The following is a 22,101-nucleotide window of genomic DNA, read 5'->3' as shown; positions in this document are numbered from 1 at the left end:
CGGGCGGGCACCTCGCGGTCACCTGGGGGTTGTGCCGTGACCTCTGAGCTGCCAGCAAAAGGGCACCGGCATGAGATGTGTCGGGCAGGGTGTGCGATGCCTTGCCCTGCCAGCTGGCTGTGTGTGACCCAGGGCTGAGGTCTGTGGGAGGCTGTGGCATTCGGCGTCATTGCTTGTGATTCACCTGAGCTCTGCTGCTGCTCAGCAGGGAATATTCATTTCCTTTTTGAACCTCTCCTCAGGGCAAAGAGACTTCACCAAGTGAAGGGAAGCCATCAAATTCACCCCGTCTTCACCTGAGACCACCTCCCAAACAAAGACCCTGACTCCTCTCCTGGCTTTGTACACTGGAATGGACCTTGAAGCCTGTGACTTCTCAATGCAAGGTACGGGCTTTGTTCTGTGATCAACTCTGAAGTAGGACTGGAGTGGTTTTTGCTCTTCAGAGCCTCCACTCAAGTCCCTGGGGAATCTGGGGCCTATAAAGTTTAGAAGAAATACTGAAAGTCAGTGTTTGGGTCACAGATGTATGACAGAGTCTTGGTTTGTCGTGGGCTGGCTTATGAGCAGCCCCTGGCCTTGCTGCCCATCTCTGCCTGGACAGAGGCACCCCCCGACACAGCAAAATGCTGGTTTGAATAACTGCCTCCCGTAGCCACCTTCTTCCAAATGAGCTGGTGTGCAGTGTTAACAATTAGCTAAGCGGTGTGCCAGAACAGGCTGGCATGGGAGTCCCCCGGGTAAGTATTGTGTGGGATGGTTTCTGATTGACTCGTCTCGCAAAAGAAGAGGAGTTTGAGAATGTCTGTGGTCACGGTGGGAAACTCAAAAGGGTTGTGTGGGGGTGGGACTCTGTTTCTAAAAGCCATTTTACTTTCTTCACTGCTTGGCTCCCATCGAGGCTTCTCTACAAAGAAAGGTACGGCAAAACATGGCCTGGAAGAAAGCAACTGTAGGATAACAACGGGGGATAATGCGTTTCTTTCCAATGCTTTGAGGGTTTGGGAGGTACCCGGTGGCACTGCCACGCTGCTCCAGATGGAAGGGGCTGAGGATCCTGGTTGTGCCTGGGCTGTGTGTGATGTTAGGTCTGATCTAGATGATCTTTAAGGTCCCTTCCAACCCAGACCGTTCTATGATTCTGTGATCTGCAGGGGTAGAGGTTTTATTAGGGGGTACCTGCATACTGTGTTGGCACCACTAAAGGATGGTGGTGTCTCAAAGAAGATCAGCAACCCGAAGTGCCTGTGGGGATTGTTTATCACTGTGTTCCTCTGATTTTGCTGCTGTGCCATAAATGGTACCTGGGCGAAGCAGTGTGTCCAGGGCTGTGGCGTGAGTCACAAACACGGCTGAGACCTGGGCTGGAAGGATCGGGCTGGAGGAGCTGCGTTGGCTCAGCAGGAGGGAAGAGGGGAGAAGTCACGGAGCTAAGATGTAGGTCTGGGGCTTCTCTGGCAGCTCTCCCTGTCCGTCCCTGGCCGTGTGCGACATGGGGGAATTTACTCGTGTTCCAAATGTCCTACCATAAAGAGCAACAGCCGTGATCCTCTAAGGCTCAGCAGGGCTTAGCGCTTGCCACGTGTTCAGAGCCTACAGAACCGAGTGCTTTCAGCAAACCTGCCAGTAAATAAAGCGTGCCTCAGGAAGGGATATGGGTGAGCTGTGCCTTTCCACACCTTCCTCGTGCTGAAACTCCTCCAGGGTCTGGCATGCTTTATTTGGACAGCTTGGTTTTGAACTATTAATGTAGGGAACTCTGGCTTTTATCCCTCTGTAAGCCACTCTAGTGCCTGTGTCCCCTTTTAGAGCAGTGGCATGTGCCCTCCCTGGCCTCCAGAGGTGAGAGAGCTTCCCAAATCAGAGCTCTGCCCAGGGGGATGGGGTGCTGGACCACAGGGAGCCTTGATGGTTTTATGAAATAAGATATAATTTTCCAGGTTGACTACAGCAGGTGAGTTTTTCATCATACATTGTTATGTGCCTCTCCAGAGAGGCCCCACATCCAGGGGGAAGAACTGCTGAGGAAGTTGCTGCATGGGCTCAGGGTCTGTTGACCTTCTCACTGCTTTCTGCTGGGATAGCTCCTGGTATTGAAAGCCCTGTGTGTCCGTCTGGCATGGGCGCGGGGTGAGCAGCCCCTCTGGGACAGGAGGTGAGGGGAGGGGACTGGTACATCAGCAATTCCTTAAGTGAACCTTAAGATTCGGGTTCTTGTGGATCAGTAATCCCTTGCGACATTTGCCTTCTCCTAGCAGCTCCTGGGTGCTTTGTCTGTGCGCATTTGGGTCCTTCAGGGGCTGTTTTCTGGGGGACAGAAGCTCATTAGAGACAAATATTTCCCTTAACTCCAGCTGTTTTCCGAGGTTCCCCTGCTTCTACAGGCATCACTCCAGTGAAGGGAGATGCATTTAGCCTTTCAGGCATGTGTCTTTGTGGTCGTTCGTGCTCTGGACCAGAAATCCCAGTGTTCCAGTCTTCAGCCCCGGAGCAAGCTGTATGGCTTCTACTTTCAAAACAAGCTCAATGTACTTTGGGCTACAGAGGCTGCTTGCACGTTCTCCAGAGCCCATCCCTAGGCTGTGCTTGCTGTTTCACTTTCTGTTTATAAGCACACACTGCTCAGCCCTACAGCTGTAGGGGTTGGAGGGTTTTTCTTGTTCAGCTGATGAAGGGTAGCCTTTTATGCAGGAAAAAATGTAGATAAGTACGTGGAAAAGTGATTAGAAATACCTGCTTTATCTCTCTTTGAATTTGCAAAACGTTTCCCCACGCTTCAACCCTACAGTAAACCTAAATTTGGGGGTTAGCTTGGGCTGAGGGCGTTGGTGTTGCTGGGCCGGGAGGCGGGAGCGCTGCCTCCCTCCGAGCTGCAGCGGGGCCCGGCCCGCACGGCTCCGATCGGAGCTGGGCTGGGGAGCACGAAACAGCCTTGCAAAATCGTTGTGGAAATTTACCCGCCTGCGTACGAAATCAACTCGCCTGCCTTTGCCAGGAGGAGTTTAGCTTGCCCATTAAAATATACATCTATTTATGTATTACTTGTTCTGTGAGAGAAAATTTTCCCAGGCAGTTACAAAACTCAGTCTAGACTGCAACGTGTGGCACCTGGCGGTAACACGCCACATACATAGATCTGAGTGCAGCGTCTGCCGTAGCGCCCTGGTTGGAGCTCACAGCACCCATCTGGATCGTGGCGAGGACTTTCCATTTGCAGTGTGCTCACCGGAGAGAGGTCTGGCCCGGTTCCTGCCCGCGCTGGTGTGAACAGGGCTCTGCCCTGCCTGCTCCCATCCCATGGAGCCAGGCAGGTATTTTTGGGGTGCCTGTGCTCAGCTGGAGCTCGTGGCCCACCGGGGCTGGAGGCAGCGGTGCCCGGGCAGAGCGCGTCCGGCGTAGCAGAGGGGAGGGAAGATGCTAAAAGCCTGCCTGGGATAAGAGCGGGGTTGTCACATCCATCTGCTCAGGCCCTGACGAGCAGCTGATCCATATTGTTAACATATTGCCTGCCATATGGGCTAGCTCAGCTCTCCAGGAACGCTTGGGAGACCTGACCTCTAGTGTGACAAGACGTGAGCGTGAAGGACGGGTTGACAACAGCCCTTGGGTCTCGGAGTGTGAAACCGTGTCCCAGCCGCTTCCGCCGCCCTTCCCTGCACACGCCGCGTCTCTCCCTCTTTTCTCTCTCCGAGGGTTTTCTCCTCCCTCCCCTGTTTTCCGCATCCCTGGTCTGCACTAGATCAATGACCTTCACTCGTAACCAGACTGGACAGTTCTGACTCCCTCCCCCGGGCCTTCGATCAGATGTTTGGTTGGCGGCTGTGGAAAGCTGAATGGGGGAAGTCAAAGGCGGGGAAGGAGGATCGTGTGCTCGGCAGGCCGTGTCCTGACCGTGTCTGCTCTGGGAGTGGGACAGGGGCCTGATCCTGTACGGTCCTTAGCACCACCTGCTCACAGGGAGGCTGGTGCAGCCTTTAAATGGAGGGCTGGGTCCAGCAGAGGCATCTACATAGACTGAAAAGGCTCAGGGCAGGGTCTGGTTTTCTACCCACGGCCATCCGCACGAGAGGCGGTGGTGCAGAAACTCCTGAGGTTTTCCTGCAGTGAGGGATTCAGCCGGGCAGGATTCGGCCCCGCTGCTGGAGGAGCTCTGAGCACAGGGGCTGCGGTGCAGCGAGCACAGAGCTCACGTGTGTGGGTACGTGCAGTGGCTAAGCCCTAAAGAAGCCCGGTGCTTAAGTGAGGGCTGACAGCTGCCTGTCACACAGCACAGCAGCCTGCTCCAAAACTCGGGTGGAAAAAGGATGCTCAGTACCGGGGAGATGGGGCCGGGCCTTGGTGAACTCAGACCTTGATTTCACTGCCACCATCAGTCGTTCTTCTGGCTTTGTGGTGTGGGCTCCTGGAGCTGCTGCTGATGGAGGTGGCCGTTTCTTTCTCAAGGCTTCTGCCTTCACACTTGAGCTTTATGGAGATTAAATCCTGGCACTATTAAAGCAAGCACAAGTTTTGACGTAAACAGTCAGGATTTCAGCCCTGGTTCCTCAGAAGAGGATCGGGATGTTTCTCAATCTTTCTTACCCATCGGCTCAGTCATACCTGTGGGCACGAGGTGTCTTCTAGCCTGCCAAGAAAGGGCTGCCTTCTTTTTAAACTCCTGTCCTGTGGAAGTGAGTATCTTCAAAAAGGTGGTGATCTCATTCTGCTGTTCTTCATAAAGGTTTTAGGCTGTTTTAGGTGCTTTTGCCGCTTTCCTTCCCCATCCATCTGCAGTTGCAATGAGCACTGACAGTGTTTGTTTGTAGAGAGGAGCCCACTGAGGTATTGCAAAATAAAAACACGGTGATGAGTCTTGGTTTATTTACTCAAGCTTCAGTGATGTAACAAACCTGATTTTATGCTAATAATGACTCAGAAGCAGAGCTGGGAGGAGAAGCCAGATCTCCTCTTTCCTTACACCATCTGACAGTATTTCTTCCTACCCTCACCAGATCCCCCAGCAGGTCTCGCAGGTGGGATGCAGGCAGCAGTTCTGCAGCACCCTGGTGAAACAGCTAGCTCAAAGAAAAGATGATGGGGCTCCGCCAGGTTGTAGGGCTCCACTGAACGTTTAGGAACGTGCCTGGCTGTGTAGGCACTGTGTGTGGGGCCGCCTGTCCCCCAGCTGTCCAGCAAGAGCCAACGGGGCGCTGACCCGCCGGGGTTCCTCAAGGAGAACCGGTTGGAAAGCACTTGGAGCAATCAGTGCGAAGTATGCAAGTGAGTGAGTGCTCAAGGGAAATGCATGTTCAAAATGTGGTTCCTGGAAATCTGTTGATAAAATGGAAAAAAATGTGAGAAATGAACAAATACTGTACAGTGAATGTGGTCGGTTCTCTGACGTCTTCCACTGGGGCTCGTTCCAGAGCCGGTGCTCAGCCCACGGGGCGGTGCTGCAGGTGAGGCTTATCTCATGCTGGAGTTGAATATGGAAAGGCTGTTCTAGCATATTGCCTCTGACAAATTATGTATTAATGCCGGGGCTTTTTTTTGTTGTTGCTGCAGTTATATATTAACCATTAAGAGCCACAGGTAAGCCATCTGCTGATGTAAAGCAGCAGAGCTGCAATTTCAGCCAGCAGAGGTATCCTGGTTTTTGCCAGGGCAGTTTGCGATCTGCCTCAGTGTCTGTCTTGGGATTCTTCCTGAGTTTGGCTTAGCTGTACGTTAATAGGATGTACAAGAGAAAAGAGGAGAGGACGAACTAAGGTGAGTTTGAAAGTAAAATGAGCAAACAATATTGCTAGCCTTGTCCTTTCAGAAGTCAAAAGCTGTTCCCCTCCTCCCCCCAGTTATAAGACTCCGTAATGCCGAGGTTCCTGTGTTTAGGATGCGCAGAGATCCCATTTCAGGTTGCTGTGCCCTGTTGGTGGGAGGGCAGAGGGAGGCACTGTACACATACCGTCGTACAAAACAAAAACCTTACGTAACTGGTGAGATCTCGGGCTTTAAGGAAAACACCGAGCACTGCAAGGGTGACAAGAGGTGGCACTTGGAAGCAATTCCTACCTGGCTGTCGTGTCCCTGCAGTGTGCTGAGCTGAGAACATCCTACTCAGGAACCCGGCTGCCGTCCTCCCTCGCCAGGGCTAGTTACAACAGGGGCTGAGCCCGGCTGCCCTGCAGGCCGGGGATATTTGGGTGCACTTGTTTCACGTGGGGCTGTTGGGCAGAGGAGCAGTGCAGGTTGTACGGAGCTGGTCAGGTACAACATGGGGCATGTGGGCTGTGCCTTCACGGAGCTGGAGATCCTTGATGCCCAAAGCAGCCAGGGCCTGAGCAGGGCATGGGGACTGCTCCAGGCACGCATGGGGAGCGCTCAGTGCCTGGGCTTTGGCCTGTGCTGCACATCCATGCCGTGGCCCTGGCAGAGCTGCCTCCTGCCCCTGTCCCAGCTGCAGAGAGGGCAGGGAGCACCCCAGGACCCCACCACGTCAGGCACCCAGGCTTGCTCTTTGAGCCCGGCTGTGCTACCTGTCCTCCCCTTACCCCGTCCTCTTCTCCCTCGTTCCCCAGTGCCTCTTTTTATGGCCTCACAGAAAGGAGAGGAGATTTTTCTTTCCCTCATTTGCTTCACTCCATCGCTCCCATCTGTTCACCCAGGCCCTCAGCCCCTCGTTTTTTCGGAGTCCTGTGGCTTTGGGCTCTCTGGGATGCTCTCCTGGGCAAGGCTGGTGTGGGAAGGAGGTCTGGCTCACAGGCCAGCGCGTGCGGTGGGGGCAATGCGCCTCTTCAAATTAATCAGTTTTCTCCTCCAGAAATGCTAATGGGGGAAAAGCAATTAAAGCAGCCTGTTTTTTATTAAGTAATCTGTGTTAAGAGCTTGTAATGAAGTTTAGTGCCGTTGTGACTCGATATTTCAGCTTCACCGGTTTGAGTCAAAACAATCCAAAGTGGGAAGGGAGCGAGGAGGTGAGCTGCCCCCAGCACCGCTCGCACCCACTGCTCCAGCTCAGCCTCGCAGGCATAAAGCACAGGGACCCCTTCCTCCTTGTCCTGTCCTGCCTGGGAGGGCTGCAGTGTGTGGGAAAGGGGGCTTTAAAACGTGCATACACAAACTGGATGGCTTCGTCTGGTTTAAAACATGTTCTTAAATCGGGGGTGACTTTGGCCCCTCGGAATATCCTGGCCTCTTTTCTCAGGGTAATTACAAACACCAAGCTTTCCGTAGGGAGCGATGAGCGGAGGAGGGACAGCCAGGGGCAGAGGGGAGGGCGCAGCAGGGAGACTTGTGTCTGGCCGGGTGCCTCTGAGCAGGTTCCTGAAGCTCTTCCAACATCTGGAAAGGTTTCACCTGCACAGGGTGAGGGGATGGCATGTGCTAGCCCTGTCCTCACACCTCTGGGCCTCTGCTCCCTCCCTCAGAGCAGCACGTCCCCGTGCCCAGGGCAGCAACCTGCTGGGCGCGAGCAGCACTGGAGGCAGCCCATCTCCTCCTCCTCATCTTCCTCCCATCCCAGGAGGAGGCAGGAGGAAAAAGGGACAGTGTCTCTTTAAACAACTCCATGCCAAGCCTCTGCCGTCCTGTTTTATCTGAAGTCCAACCGCATGTTGTTCCAGGGCCGATCCGCTTTAGCTAATTAATAATCTGACAGGAGCCACCCAAGGGATTAGCTGCTGAGACGAGCTAGACCAAACCCCCAGCAAATGAGCCCCGTGCTCCCCGGGGACTCGGAGGTGACTTTGGGGGGCAGGGGGCTGCACCACGTGCGGGAGGGTGGCGAGGCCCTGAAGGGGATTTATGGCATCTGGGAGGGCGAAGGGGGAGGCGAGGGGTTACAATTTATGAGACGTAAACTAATAAATCAGTTAGTTGAGGAGGGGAGAGGGGGAGCACCAAATTAAAAGATAACGCCTTAAAGGAGCAGTGTGGACTGATGGCGCTCCTTGGGGCAGGGGTGCCAGGAGGGTTCTCAGGGCAGACCCTTCATGGCTTCCTCTGCACTGGGTGCTTGGGAGAGAGGAAGAGGGAAACCGCAAGGCAAAGGCAAAGTGGTGCTGGTGGGACTGAGCGGGAGAGAGGTGGAGAGATGCAGCCTGGCACAGCTCGTGCCCACGGCTTGTGGCTCGGCTTTTGTGGCAGAGGCGGCGACACGAAGGGGAGCACGAGGCCACCGCTTGGGATCCCAGAGGACAGGGCTCTGGCGGCTGCGGTGCCCCTGGCCTGGAGGAGTAGGCAGGTATGGGACTCCTGGTGTTCCCGTGCACAAACCCATGTGGGTGGCTTCCAGCCTTGTTCACGGCTTGAGTACCCTGCTGCCGTGTCCTTCATCTCCTGGTTCCCTGCCTGCTCAACGCGGTTAGCGCAGGGGTGTGCTCGGAGCAGCACGAGCTGCTGTTAGGAGAGCTCTCTGAAGACAGAAAGCGACACGTTGGCTTCTCCAGATTTGCTTCCTCAGTGACTCTTGAGGCAGTGACCAGGTTTGGAGTTTCCTCCCGAGGCAAGAGTTGAGTTTTGTTCCAGAGGCTCGCAGAGGCCTGGGACGTACTGAAGGTGTGCTTCAGGTGCTCCTGGTCCTCGCTCCAGGAGCCACGTGTGTGCTGGGTGGGGTGGTGGCCACGGGTGTAGTGTTTTCCCCCGCCTCTTGCAGTGAGCTGTCCCACAGCTGTTCTGCCTGTTGTTTTTCCATACTGGTCTCTTCCAGTGCCATGAAGCCTCTCCTGGGCTGAGGTTGCTCCTGAGTGCGTGCCCAGGCCTCCACTCTCTCTTGGGGCTGCTCAAATGCAAAGGGTAGTGCACGGTGGGGTTTCCAAAAGCCGCCTTAGGGAGATCTGTAATCCCGGCACCAGGACGGTGCCAGACACAGACACAAGCTAATGGAGAGGGACCTGGGCGAGCCCTCCCTGCAGACCCAGAGCGAGCCTCCAAACCCTCGCCAAAGGCCCAGCTTTCGGCATTGCTCCGGGGGGGAGACTCCTTTCTCTCCTCCCTCCCCGCTTCCTCTGGAGCAGCCCCAGGGCAGCAGGGCCCCTGCCCAGGGCCCGCAGCGAGGCTGCGGATGCGGGGCAGCCCCAGGAGCCGGGCGAGCTCCTTCTGCCGCACCCCAACCCTCAGCACCCCGGGGCCCGAAGCCAGCCCGGCCCCGCGGGCGGCCCGGTGCGAGCAGCTCCGCGGTGGGCGCTGGGGAACGCCTCTGCTGACGGGGTCCTGAGCTCCTGTGGGAGCTGCCCTGGGGGAGCGCAGCATGGAGCCTGCACATCGCTCTGCCGGTGGGGCGACTGCATTAAGCAAACCAAACTCATCTGACTTCTTCTTTTACATATCTCCATCTCGAGAGCTATCTCACAGGGTCCCCGGCGCAGGCGGGCTGGGGCTGCTGCGTGCTGGGAGCTTGGCGAGCCCGGGGGTGCTGGCCCCCGTGGAGCTGCGCTGGGATGCTGAGCCACCTGGGCGGCCGGAGCAGTCCACAGCCATCAGAAACCTCTCCCTGCCCTCCTGCTGGTGCTACACATCCTCATCCTCCCTGCTGGGGCCGAGTCGTGCGGTGGGAGCGTGCGGGGAGGCTCCTCCGGAGGCTGGGCTGGCAGTCGCGTCGTCGCAGGCTCTCATGCACACAGCCGCGGTTTGGCCTCCCTCCTGCAAAGCTGCCAGTGGCCCACGCTGCCTCCTGACCAACATCATTAGTGCGGGTATTTATATTTCATTAACAACATTAAGCCAAAATGGTATTAAAAGCAACACCAATGATAAATAGCTTATTAATAAACAGGGAATCGGCTGTACCACGCGCAAATTCAATCCCTTCCGAAACGTGCCTCCTACCACTAAAACCAGCCGCTTAACTCCTGCCCTCCTGGAGAAAATTGAAGGAGGCTTTAGGGGAGGGTGGGATGTTTTAGGGATCCCAGCAAGTGTCTATCATTGATTTTGCTGTCCTAAGCCCTCTCTCCCCACGATCACAGCCCTCTCCCTGCCGTGGGCAGTGCCCACAGCAGCGCGTGGCACAGACTCCCTCGCCTGCACCAGGCGCAGTCTGTCGCTGTGACCTCTGAGGACAGCCAGCCCCGCCCTTACTGTTCCCCGTGTGTTTATCCTAGGGATTAAGAATGTTAAAAATGTGGCTTTTCATGTAAGCTTGTCAATCAGTTTATTTTTATTTTTTTGTTTTTGTTTGCCCCCAACTCATTACGCTCTGAAATGACTTCCCATGCTCCTGCCCCACCCTAAGTACAAAGGCTCTTTTATTGCTCTTCCTGCTCCTTCTTTCAGCAGTAAATTAATTGCATCAGAAACTTGGATGGCTTTGGAGTCTGAGGCCCCTCTCACACCACTTCTGGGTTTCTCGGAGGAGAGGTTCCCCTCGCCAAACACGGTGTCTGCACTTTCCCAGCGAGGAGGACGTGGAGCAGGGCTTTGCCGTGCTTGCTCCAGCTGTGCAGCACAATTCACTGCCTCCCTTGCACCTGGACACGTGGGTCCCCTGCTCCCCGCTCTGTGGGGTCAGCACCACGCGCATGCAGCTCCCAAATACCAGGGTAGCTCTCCAGGTGGTCACGCTCATCTGTATTGCTCTGGCTGCATGCACTGTGCTGGCTTGGGCTGCGGCGGCTGCAGGTGTAACACGGTGACTGTGCGCTCTCCCTGCTGTGGGCTGGCTTGCTTACCTTTCAGTTTGTGTCGTGCGAGGGCTTTACATGGAAGGTGAGACCTCTGTCCTAGCCTGACCACGTCTGAATGTCACCTCGCTTGTAACCGGTGCAGCGTCAGGCTTCGTTTTCTGCACTTACGTTCCTAGCTCTAAGCACAGTGGTGATCCTGAATTCAGGATTTGAGGTGCAATTGGAATTTTTCTGCCTCCTCCTCTTCTAGTCCTTGGTCCCTCTGTTAGAAGCTGGGCACAGGTGCTCTGGGGATGGAGCACAAGGTTGCAGAGCAGGCTGGATTCATCTCCGTGACCTGTGCATTGCAAGTGCTCCTACAAGGAGGAGAGCAACTGAGCTACAAAGGGGGATCTATCTATTTTTTTATCAGTTGTTTGCATGTCACCGTGTCATGGATTACATGCGTCCTGGTCAGCTAATTGTGAATGGGGTATCCCCACGGAGTCGTGTAAGAGAGGGAGCTCCGAGCCCCCTGCCCCAGGCCCAGCACATCCTCCCGGGCTCTGTCCTTTACCCACACGAGCGGAGACACTCAGGTAGTCAGAGCAGCGAGGGGAGAGAAAGCAGGCATCGAGATAATCATGATTTCCCCGGAGCCGTGTAGGGACTCGGAGGCTGATACCCAGCAGCATCTCTTCTGTCTCGCTCCTGCTGCAGCGTCGAGGACAAGCGCAGGAGCTGCCTCCCTCTGGTCCCCTCATCCCGGGGAGATGGCCGGGCAGGGCCACCGCCCGCTGGGCTAGGAGGGAGAGGCGGCTGCGTGCGGCTGTATTTTGGGGTTCGGAAGGGCCCCAGGAGTGGGAGGTGGGCACAGCATGGTGTGAACCTCTCCTCTGGGAGCGGGCAGGGCATGGACCGGCAGCCTGGGGCTGCTGCAAGCGCCTTTGCTGTCCACTGGGGAGATCGTCATGCTGACCTCCCCTGCCCTGCAGGAGCTGATGTGCACCACTGCCTCGGGTAAGGGTGGTGCTGAGGCTTCTTGGGACTGTGGGGGATAAAACCGGGCTTCTCCCTTAGTCCTTCTCCGTTGTGCTCCTTTCGATACTTGTCGAAGGGTTTCTCTATCACATAAACTACCGGTGCCAGCCAGACCTCGGGCTCTTTCTCTCCTGTGAATAACCAAACTAGGACTTGAGGTCTTGAGTCCTGTGTTTGATGGGAGAAGGCTGGTGTCAGAGACTCTTGGGTGGAAGGCAGCATAACTTCCCCGTCTGCTGAGGCACGTGCTTCGTGGGAAGCCCTTGGTGCTCCTGGGAGGACGGCTCGTGTCCGAGAGCTGCGGGCTGTGCCCCGATCCGTGCCTTCAGGTACAGCTGTGCTGGGGGGTGTCTGGGGCAGCCTCCCCAGGGTCCTGCTGCAGGGGTGGGGAGCTGCTCAGCACCCCAGCTCCCAAACCGTCGCGCTCAGCGCCCTTCCCTAGCAGTTTCCCCAGCCCCACGAGCTGCCTGTTCCATTGCAGCTCTGTGGAGCGTCTTCCCTTGAAAGGAATTTTAATCAAACTTGACTGAGGAGTTCTGAAAAACACGAGGAAGTAATTAGAAATATGAATTTACAGCCTGCTGGAGTACCTCCCTCTGTTTCCCTCTCGCTGCATAACGCCTGTGTTTACCCACGTTTCCTACCGTTACCAGTCTCATTCTTCAAGCCCTCCTCCACTCCACCACCTCTGTCCAAACCCCGTCTGTCAGATTTGTGACCCTCGGAGAGAGGAGAGAAGGTGGAGCCAGCTCTGCGGGAAGGCTGCGGCCCTCGCCTTCTCCTGCAAGGCAGTAAGAAGCCAGCAGGACAGTCCCAGGAGGAAGTTGCAGGTTCCCTGAAGGAAATTGGCTGGAACAGCCTCCCTGATTGTCTGTGATTTCCCAGCTAGATAGGCCCCAGGGGAAGGGGTAGGCTGGAGCAGGGTGGAATCAGCCTGGAAACGAGGATGGGCTGGATGCTTCCTCCACAAGGTGGTATTTTCTGCTTCATGCTCTTCACAAGGGTCTTTTGGGGTTCTCACATGTGAAACCTTTATCCTGCGAAGGCATCGAGCTTGGACGAGCGTGGGCTCCATACCCAGCTCCCAAGGCAGGTCACGTACCCAGTGCCATTCATGGGTCACACCGCAGTGCCGTTGTCTCTGCCCCCTGGTTCCAGTTTGTGTCCTCCTCCTCTTGTCCTGCGAGGGCACATGGTGAGTCCTGGGGTCACCCGTACAGACAGGAGAGCTCTCAGCTCTCTGCTCAGCACACCCCACAACTGCGAGCCCTTCACAGAAGGGAGAGCGAGGAGAGCTGCGTGGGTGAGGCTCCAAACCCCGTCCAGTTGCCTTGGGCAGGAATTAAGGGGCAAGGTGTGAGCGGTGGGGGAAGCAGGAGAGCTAACCCGCTCCGGCACTGTTCCTCCTCGTCTTTATCTTGCTTTCTTCTTAAAGCAGCAGAAGAAACAGCTGGTGAGATGGTGGGGGCCTGGGGATGTGGCTCTGTTTAGATAGTTGCCAGCCTGCACGGGGATTAGGAAGGGCTCTGAATTTGCGGGGTGGAATTTAGCAGAAATGGGCAAATTAGATGCTTTGTCTGGATGACCCTTCAGCGGGTTAACGAACGAGCTTCTAACCTGTAACTCTTTTCCTTTTTTTGAGGGTTAGGCCCTAGGAGTGATTTGTTTTCCTTGGCCCTAAAAGGGGCTAGAGGGCCAGCCACTGCGGTGCCCACAGGGAGGTATCCCCATCTCTCTGCCCGGCGTGGGCTTGGGCTGATCAGGGGGGCCTGGAGCCCCTGGGGTGCCTGAGTCTGGTCCTCATTTCGCTGGCAGGGCTCTCGTCTTCCTGACAGCAAACAGAAACCGATCCCAAACGCCGTCCCCAAATCTGCTATCAAAGAGGCTGCTACTGCGGCCTTACCCCGGGCCGTTTGGTAAGAAGGAGAGAAGGGGGAGTATCATAAGTACTCCCTCGGGATCCCCTCTTACACTCTCATTTTCCTGTAACCACTTTGTTTTTTTGGCTAATTAAAGACTCTGAGCAGTTTTCAGCCTGTGGGGTTTCTTTTATTTGGATCCTTAGCAATTAACTTTTTTTTACTGAGCAAAGTTTTGACAGAGCTGGGTAGGAGCTGGGGCCCACGTCTTGGTTTAAACTTTCAGGTCTGTTCTCCGCAGCCTCGTGAATCCGAGCCCTTTCCTGTCCCTTCAGTGGCCCAGCGCCACTTTCTCTTCCTCCACAGATAGATCTCAGTCCCATCCACTGCCTTTGTGCTTGCTTCTCTGCCTTCACCCTCCCCAAGCCTTTTTGGGGACCCAGAAGCCTTTTTGCCCCATCCTCTGTGGGCAGTGAGCCCTGTTTGTTCCGAGGTGGCTTCCCTCTGCGCAGCGCTTATCCCAGGACCAGTCCCGTGGGGTGGGAAGGACCCGAGCTGCAGGAGGAGCCTGGCCGTGCGCGGCCGTGCCCGGGGGTCTCAGGGTGCTCACGGGCTTCACTCCCTCGTGCCTCGAGCCCTTGGGAGCCCTGCGACCCGCTGAGCCCCCCCGAGGCACGCAGCCGGTAACAAGCGTCGGATGCATTTACTATTCCAAGGGCTGAGGCTTTTCACTGTTGTTGTTTTCCCTGCGAGCTGTTCCCTTTGCTGCCCCGCAGCGTAGGCAGCTGCCCCTCTCCACAAGGAGCGTGGGCACCGAAGCGCCGCCCCGTCCTGGGGCTGCTTGCACCCCCTCGCCCCCCAGCCCCACTCCCTGTGGGGAGCGTGCCCACGCCAGCGCGGCGTGGGGCGGGCGTGCACGAGCGTCAGCTTGCTGGGCGAGCGCACCTGCAGCGCGTGCACGCACACGCAGGCACCAGCGGTGGTGTCGGCACCGCCGTGCCCGCTGCCCTCGGCCCCTGGTTTTGTCCGTCCAGCTGTCCGTCCTCCCGTCCATCGGGTCCTCCTGTGCACATGGTCCACACGAGGCAAAGCCAACAGCAGCTCTTCAACGTGCAGGAGTCTGTATAAACTTTTTTTTAATTTTTTTTTTTCCAAAGGGGAAAATAACAGCTGTTTGCTGCTTAAAAAAAAATAACACCACCACAAAACACAGCCCTCCCTAACCCACGTTGGTGCATTACACCAAACTCTGTCATCTGCAGAAGATGCCCAACCTCGTCCCCAAACGCTGGAGGTCTGAGACAGTTGGAGTGCAGGAGGGAGAACAACCGTGGTTTCCAAGGACTGATTAGATGGCATGCCAAGTGTATTAAATTTTGCAGACATTTTAACAGCAATATGCTAGATAGTTGGGTGTCCCCTGAGGCTGCTGGATTTTTTATATCCTTCACAGAAGGTCAAAGCCCTCTTCTGCCTGCCCCCTCCCTCTCTCTCTGCTGTCTCTCGCTCTCCCTTTCTCTCCCATTCCGTGTCCCTTTCTCTCTCTGCCACCATCCCTCTTTCCCTTTCTCACTCTTTTTTTTTATGTGCACTTTCTCCTTCTCTTTTGCTCTGTGCATGTAAAATAAAAGATCAGTCATTTGCGAGTTCCCTGGTGAGTGGAAACTCACGCGCTCCCTGTGGTCTCCCGGCACAGAGATGAGTATGCTGGGGCTTTCCCCTCTCTTTTCTGCACTTTGTTTTGGGGAAAATATGTTTTCCTCCCTTCACTCCCCAAACATCAGTGCTCTCCCCCCCCCCCCCAACCTTTTTTTTATTTTTATAGAAAAAAAAAAAAGGCAGGAAAAGAATCCATCTGGCATATGAATAATTGAAATGGCTCAACTCTGTTCCTGTTGCTGTTGTTTGCTCTCAGTTCTTCCTCCCCCGCCCCAGCCATAGCATCCCCCCCGGGTATGGGAGTCGAGGTAAGGACGTATTGATCCACGCGAGGGAGGGGTACGGGGGCAGCACGGAGCTGGTCGCCGCTCCTGCACAGCTGGGCTCTGAGGAGGGCGGGTGGCTGCGGTGCGAGCCAGGGGTGCTCGTGCCGGTGCCGGTGTGGGTGCCACCCCGCCTGCCCACCCTAGGACCCGTTCCCCACGCCACCCATGGCACTGCCGGCCTCACGGGGCTGCCTGGGGGCAGAATGGGCCCCTCCTGAGCAGCAGCAGGTGGGGCTCTGCCCGCAGCATCTTCCTCTCTGCCTGCTCCCTCCTCGGCCTCACACTTGTCCTGGCCAGTCTGGTCCCCGCGGTGCCCGGCTCTGCAGGACGGGGTCTTCTGCATCACGATGTTCTGCAGCTCGCTGCTGCTGCTGCTCGGGGCCAGCGCCATCAACATGGGGCATCCCGTGTCCGTCCGTCTGTCCCGGCTGTAGGGCCGGGCTGCAGACAGGGTGACACCAGGGTGAGACACCTTGCACCTCGCTCCCCGTTGGGCGGGCGCTACGAGTGAGGCTATGGGGCGAAACTTTTAGCAGCCTAAAAGAGCACACTCCTTCCTTCCTTTCCTTCCTCCCTTCCTTCTTTCTTCCCATCCTTCCTCCCGTCCTTCTGTCCTTCCGTCCCCCACGGAGCACTTGGGTTCCCCACAGTGCTGGCCCCGCCGCCCGCCCTGCGCCTGGCACCCAGCGCAGCACTCGCTGCCTCCTTCAGACCATTTCGAGTGAAAACAGAGAACTTTAGTGCATTAATTCTGGATGAAGACGGGTCTCCAGATGACAGCCTGATGCATATCCCTCCCCACAAGGCAACTTCCATCCTCCTCCCTACCTCCCCCTGCCCGCGCTCTCCTTCCCCTCTGTCCGTCCGTCTGTCCGTCATCTCCCCCAGCCTTCAGAAAGGAAGAGCCGACGTGGGGGCTGGACCTTTAAACACACACATTGGGCTCCTTTTTGTCTGGAGGTGGTAGGCTGCCTCTGATGAGTTGTGTGTTTTGCAGAACGTCTTTGCTGTGTGCATTTGCGATGATACTTGGCAGGCGTTCGTGCGCGTGGTGTGTTTTTGGGGGATGTTTGTGTATTGTTGGGGAGGAGTTTATATTTAGGCTCTGTTTTTTGTGGTTTGGGTAGGTAATGTATGTGCGGGTGAGATGTGTGTGTTTATCAAGCCGTGTGTGTGTTTTCGTTCTGTCTTGGTGTTTGTTGTGTGGGCATATGCCCGCAGAGTGTGTGTGGATGGAGACGTGTGGATGTTTTCTCTTGTGTGGGGCCAGCGTAGGAGTTTGGGCTCGACTCCTAAGGGTTTTGTGTGCGCTTCGGGATACATACCCCACGCGTTACGTACCGGTCTTGTAGGCAGCGTTTGTGATGTTTACTAATTTTATTAATTCTGGTGTTTGGAGGGATGGGTTTTGGTGGATCTAGAGCATGCTTGGAAGGTGTTTTTTGTGAGTGTGCGTTTGCAGAGCTACCCTCTACAGAGGGTAGGAAAGCAGGCGAGGAGGGAAACCTGCTGGAAAATTCAGAGTTGCAAGCGCCTCGTTGATACCGTCACTGGTGGGTTTTGGAGGGCAGGAGAATTCGTACAAGCAGGCAGATAGTTCCTCCTTCTTTTTTCTTTCCTTTTATTTTTTTTTTGAATCTTTTATAGATCTAGGAAAAAGCAGAAGTATTTCGGATGGAATTCAAATCAGGGTCATTTAAATATATGTAGATACACAGGTCTTTTTATATAAAGACTCCTACACATGATAAAAAAGTTGCATGTAAAATCTTTGGTAACCCAGCACTTGGTACAAATAATGAGATATTTATATCTAATAAAACTGGTTTGATGGGGAAATCATTCTCTTCTGTGCGCATTTCCATTTGAAGACAAGTTTCGGTGCTCGGGTTTGTTTTTTCTGACAATAAAACCAAGGGTTTGGCACCAACAAAACATATTCCCCGTAAATATCTAAATATCTGCTCTCTGCCATAAACACTCGGAGATGTGCCCCGTCATGTCCGAGGAGCCTATGTACGCGCTTTCGGCTTTCATGTTGCTCGCAGCGCGCTTTGTGGAGAGCCGAGACCCGCAGCACGCCGCAGGCAGGCAGGGCGACTGCTGGCACCGGCACAAAGCCGCGTGCCGGCCGCCTTCCCTGCGGCCCCGAGGGGCTCCTGAACACACCGGGGCTCCGTCACCGAGGGCATCCCAAGCCCGCGGCGTGCTGCAGGGGGGCACAGGGCTGGGGACGCACCGGCACCGGCACCCCGCGGCCAGCCTGGCGCAAGGGGATCTGTTGGCGTAACGCCTGGAGGTGGCAGGTCCCTGGTGGCTCCTTGCTGCCCAGGTTAGGTAAGGACAACCATCATGTTGGGGCTACCACCAGGCCATGCATCAGAAGGGGACGCCTTTGGGATTTGGCAGCTGGGTCCCCATTGGCAGAGCAGTGCCCGGCGAGGGCTGGGCGGCTTGATATTTTTCCCCCCGTTCTCAGCCAGGAAGAACTGTGTCACGCAGCCAGTTTACGGGGGTGCTGCCTATCGACCGCCCTTAACACAGCTTTCACTTGGAAATGCTGCGCTCCGGGCGGTTGCAAGGGCATTCAGCAAGGAGCTGAAGGGTAGGGGACGGGATTCGCGTCTCTGCCCGAGCTGTGGAAATCCCGGGGTAGCCGTACCGCTGTCCTGGGGGGAGGCTTTGAGCTCCATGTGCAGAAAGAGCCTGTCCTGGTGCCTTGTGCAGGAGGAGGAATTGGCAGGGACAAACCCCGGGGCTGGTGGCCCTCGTTGTCCCGGCCGTGCGGCTCTCGGGCACTCGCAGTATGTGCAGGGCTGCGTTTTACATCACGTTGGGTTAAACAAAGGCAGCCGCTCAGATTTTGCGCCGTTTTGAGCCTTAAAGTGACATAAAATGGCAGTCATAAGTAAAATGTTGGCGTGTTCAGAAACTTTTCACTTAGCAAGCATCCAAGTGAAGTGCTCCAAGAAAACCGGGCTTTCTTTTTCTGGGTGGATTCGTGAAAAGTTGGACCGCTGCTTCATGGAGGCTGTTCATCTCAACAAGTTTTGGTAAAAACACGATTCTGTTTGAGTGGGAAGCTTTGTATTTAGTGCATTTTAAAAAGGATGAATCACAGTTTGTATTCCTGTAGACTTTGACAGCGTTACTAACATAACGTAACATTGCATCTGTTGATTTTGGGAGGTTTGTGTTCGTTTAACTAAGCTAAGCATTTTTGCCAAGGCTGGAAAGCCAAAGGCAGAGACAGGAGATGCTGCAGGGAGGCTCGGAGGCCCCGCAGTGCCGGCGCCCGTCTGGCCTCAGCCCCAAACTTTCAGAGCAGCTCCCCCAGAACCCAGCAGGATTTGGCCCCTCCGTATCCTTGTGGTGATGTCCACATCACTCCCCGGTGCTTTATCCACACCACCACTCAGAAAAGTGCCACCAGCACGTGACAACATCCTTCTGGATGTGAAGGGCTTCGCGCCATGCCGGGTTTATCCTGCTGGAGGTGTGGGGGAGATGGTGAGTGAGGCCAGGGCGGCTGTTCCATCAGCTTTAATAGCGCCTTTAAAAAAAAAAAAACCAGCAGAAATTAATTCACAGTCCTCCCCGAAGAGGAACAAGATCTTAGTAATTGGCACCTGGAAATGTCAGTCAGATTTCTCCTCCTTGTCTCCAGCACTTTGACGGTGTGTTTGCTGCTGGATGTGACTTTAACAAAAAGTTAAAAAAAAAAATAAAAAATAAATAAAATAAATTTAAAAAAGCCCTTCCTTCATGCATATGGAGTTTTTTGGAAAAAAAAAAAAGGTATTTTAATGCTTTCTATTAAATTGGGACTAAAAGTGGTGTCTTAATTTGCATTCATTAGCATATTTGCATATAGATCACTGAAATGGTGGAAGAGGAGAAGAGCCTATAAATGAAAATTCTTTTAAAGGCGCAGGCAGCCTTTTAGGTACTTTCAGCCTCTCTCCCCTTCGCAAACCTCCCCTTGACCTCCGGCTGGGTGGCATTTGCCACGGGGCTGGAGGCTGCACGGGGCGGAGGTGGTCGGGGCTCCTGGTGGTCGGGGCTCCTGGTGGTCGGGGCTCCTGGTGGCCCAGTTTGGGTTTTGGGGCCTGCGGCCAGGTCTGGGGCAGCAAGGAGAGGCTGAGGAAGGAGAGGTTGAGGAAGGAGAGGCTGAGGAAGGAGAGGCTGCGGGAGGAGAGGCTGCGGGTCCCCGTGCCTGAGGTTCCCAAAGCCTCCACTCTAATCTCCTTTTCTTCCAGGGGCCTCCTGCTTGAGGAGATCGGAGTGTGTGGGTGGCGACGGGGGCGAGAGCAGGGCTGGGCCACGCAAGTCGAGTGGGGTTTTTACAGGGTTGCGTGGCTAGATACGTGCAAAAGATGCACTCGTGGTTCAGCTCTGTCCTCCAGGAGATTGTCACTGGGCTTTAATTCCTCTGCTCTGCTCTCACATGCTTTCCTGTGTAGTCTCTCCTGCAAAAAGATCTTTTTTACATCATAAAACAGGGGGAAAAGCGTTTGTAATTTTCCCCAGGCTTTGCACTGATTTGTTTGTGGTCGGTTATAATAATAATAGGCACAGTTATTCTTTTTTTTAATAAATTGCCCGGTTGTGTTTCCCTGTGATGCAAGGTGCCGTGCAGCTACATACTTTCACACTCCAGTTCTTGCCTTACGTGCTGTGCTGCCGGGCTCTTCTGAGGAGTAGTTTGAGAGGTTCCCAGGTGCTTGTTCAGCCTGCGGATGTCTGTGAGTTACCCTATAGATGGAGCAGCTCGTGTCAGATTAAGACTGGAGCGAAGATGAATCAATAAGGAGGAACACCCCTTCCTGGAGGGTTGAAAACTGGGATGGAGAGGGGACCAGCAGCCCCAGGCGGGGTGTGACGTGCCCAAGGTCGTGTGACAGGTCGAAAACGGAGCGTGGAAGAGCTCTTCCCTGACACGGATCTGTGCTGGAGGCAGGCTCGAGTATGTTCGAGTCAGGTTCCCAGGCATTCAGGAGAAATTCAGGCAGGGCGAAGACAGCAAGATAAAAACGGCGATTCAGGCTGCAGTTCGCGCTGACCCGGGCTGTTCTGAGCAGCTGGGGGCTGATCCTGGTTAATACGATTGCCGGCCCTGTCAGGGAGGTGATTTGGCTGGGCAGGAGCGTGCCAGCGCCGCGCTGGGTGCAGGGCTCTCATCTCCCCAGCTGCACCCCACTGATAAAGTGGAGAGAAAATGGGATGAGGGCATTCAGCTGGGGTGGGAAACAGAGCTGCCGGGGGTCTGCCTCCTGCCCGCTGCTGGCATTGCAGCCTGGGCTTGGGCTCGGCTGCGTCTGAGGAAGGGAAGGAGAGGGATCGGTGCCCCAGGTGGGGCTCAGCTCCATCCCTAACGTGGGATTTGGGCAAACAGGAGCCCGCAGCTGGCTTGTACCAGGCAGCCCCAGCATCCCGTGGACACGGCACGGGGAGAGGCTCCTGCCCGTGCTCCGCCGCGGTTCCCCGGCCCACGCGGAGGTGAATGGGCTGGGAGCGGGGAGGGCTGGGGCCGGGGGAGCCGGCGCTGCACCGCTAATGAAAATCGGAAACCGATGGCAGAGCACAAGGTGCCCAGGCAGCAGGTTGTGGAAATGAGGAGGGGAAGGGGGAGGGGAAGGGGGGCTAATGGAAGCTTCTGCGAAGCGGATGTCGTATTGATTGCTGTGTGTCTATATTTATATATTATCAAGTATATAAACTTCAGCAGATGTATGGCGCATAGATAAATAAAATGCATGCTGAAAAATTAATGAAATGTACATGCAAATCCACCGCCATCGATCACACCGGCTGCCAGGACCAGAGGGCTTTTTACTTTTAGGCTTTTTCCTTCCTTTCTTTCATATGCTCTCCCTCCTTCCCCTCTGAAAAAAAAAAAAAAAAAAAGAAAAAACCCACTTGAGAAATTCCTCAGCCTGGGCCCAGATGAAACGTGGCGGGGGCTCGTGAGAGCTGCGGCGTCTTGGGCTGGGCTCTGCCGTGGGGCTGGAGGCGAGGGGAGGCAGCGGGGCTGGATCGGGGCACGGGGCTTTGCCATGGGCAGCGAGCCCGTGCGAGGGCAGGGGGGTCTGGGTGGGTGTAGGAGAAGTAAGAAATGTTTTTTGAAGTGGGAGGGATCGGTCCTCTGCCTGCCACCAGCCGCTCCTCTGGTGGTGGCGGGCAGGAGGCTCCTTCCAGGCATCGGTCGCAGGGCTGGGATGGGAAGAACCTGCAGCGTGAGCTTTGGGGCTGCCAGTGGCCTCTGGGAGGTTTGTCACTGAGCGCTGCAAGAACGACACGGAGGGAAAGGTTCCGGGACGGTTTTTCATCAAGGATGGCAGGTTTCTGAGGAGCTAAACGCGGGGATCTCCCTTTGCAAAGGGGACTAACCCAGTCCTGCAGGGCTTGGAGGGGCGCGGTGCTGGGCGGGCAGCTCGCCTGGCTCCTGCCACGTTAATCCTCATCTGCCTGTGCTGCAGGTATGTCCCGTCTGCCTCTCACAGCCCTTCTTGGGGTTTTCCTCACCCTGCTCAGAGAGGCAGCTGGAGGCAGGAAGCAGAGGGCTCTGTTTGCAGGGTTTGGCTCCCCTGTGCTCATCCTGCCCTTCCTGGAGGGACACTTGCACGTCCCCTGTCCCTG

At 55.5% G+C, this 22,101-nt stretch overlaps 1 protein-coding gene across 4 annotated transcripts in view; it reads left to right on the top strand.

The window, feature by feature from the left end:
• The window catches only part of CASZ1 (castor zinc finger 1), a 183,646-nt gene that overhangs the window by 32,146 nt on the left and 129,399 nt on the right, over positions 1-22,101 (top strand). For all 4 annotated transcript variants that reach the window (XM_040533267.1, XM_040533268.1, XM_040533270.1 and 1 more), the window contains exon 2: positions 243-386. The gene's annotated coding sequence lies outside the window, so the exon portion shown is untranslated. The remainder of the gene's footprint in view (positions 1-242; positions 387-22,101) is intronic.

The sequence above is a fragment of the Cygnus olor genome, chromosome 21, assembly GCF_009769625.2.
Source record: "Cygnus olor isolate bCygOlo1 chromosome 21, bCygOlo1.pri.v2, whole genome shotgun sequence".
NCBI lineage: Eukaryota > Metazoa > Chordata > Aves > Anseriformes > Anatidae > Cygnus > Cygnus olor.
Note: the sequence above shows the minus strand (reverse complement) of the source record. Positions and strands in the feature narration are given on the sequence as shown.